Source organism: Branchiostoma floridae, chromosome 2 (genome assembly GCF_000003815.2).
Source record: "Branchiostoma floridae strain S238N-H82 chromosome 2, Bfl_VNyyK, whole genome shotgun sequence".
In the NCBI taxonomy this organism is placed as follows: domain Eukaryota; kingdom Metazoa; phylum Chordata; class Leptocardii; order Amphioxiformes; family Branchiostomatidae; genus Branchiostoma; species Branchiostoma floridae.
Window position 1 is genome coordinate 14,484,974 of NC_049980.1, and position 656 is coordinate 14,485,629.

General features: G+C 39.0%; 1 non-coding gene across 1 annotated transcript; it reads left to right on the plus strand.

Moving 5' to 3' along the window:
- Nucleotides 1-377: 377 nt before the first annotated feature.
- Nucleotides 378-449, plus strand: Trnae-uuc. Its single transcript has one exon. It is a non-coding gene; the product is annotated as a tRNA-Glu (tRNA).
- Nucleotides 450-656: the final 207 nt, after the last annotated feature.

The following is a 656-nucleotide window of genomic DNA, read 5'->3' on the forward strand; positions in this document are numbered from 1 at the left end:
TCGATATGATAAGATAAAGGTCACTTGTATTTACAGGTTATCATTCAGTTTTCAAAAGTCAGCCATTTTGTGTTGCAATTTGTGTCGCAATATACAGTACTTACTAATATAACGGCTTGCGGTTGCTATTTAATTGCTTTCCAATACCGTACATCCTCCCATGACATGTCACGGTTATGTCTCATGGGGCCTCCTGTATAGTATTCTTTTATGCTATCTTATTCATTTGCATTTAGCCATAATGATTCATAAAGTGATAGATTATACCAAGAACGTTTTATAACGTCCTTTGATTATACACATGTACAGCGCATAGTAACTGCGATTGACAAAATGCAATATTGATTGTGTCCCTAACCAACATTTGAGGCAGAGTATCCCATGTGGTCTAGTGGTTAGGATTCGTGGCTTTCACCCACGCGGCCCGGGTTCGATTCCCGGCATGGGAAGTCTACGATTTTGGGAAAGAGTTTAATCTATTTCCCGGATGCCTTTCACGGAAATCAAAACGTTATACGTACGGTGCTCGTTTTGGGGCTTCGTATGATTCTTCCCTGTTTTTCTATGTCCCTTTTTACAATCCAGCTGAGAATATTGTATTTCATTGCTAATCATTTTCAATTTTCAAAAGGGGAATCGTATGATGCCTATTTGCC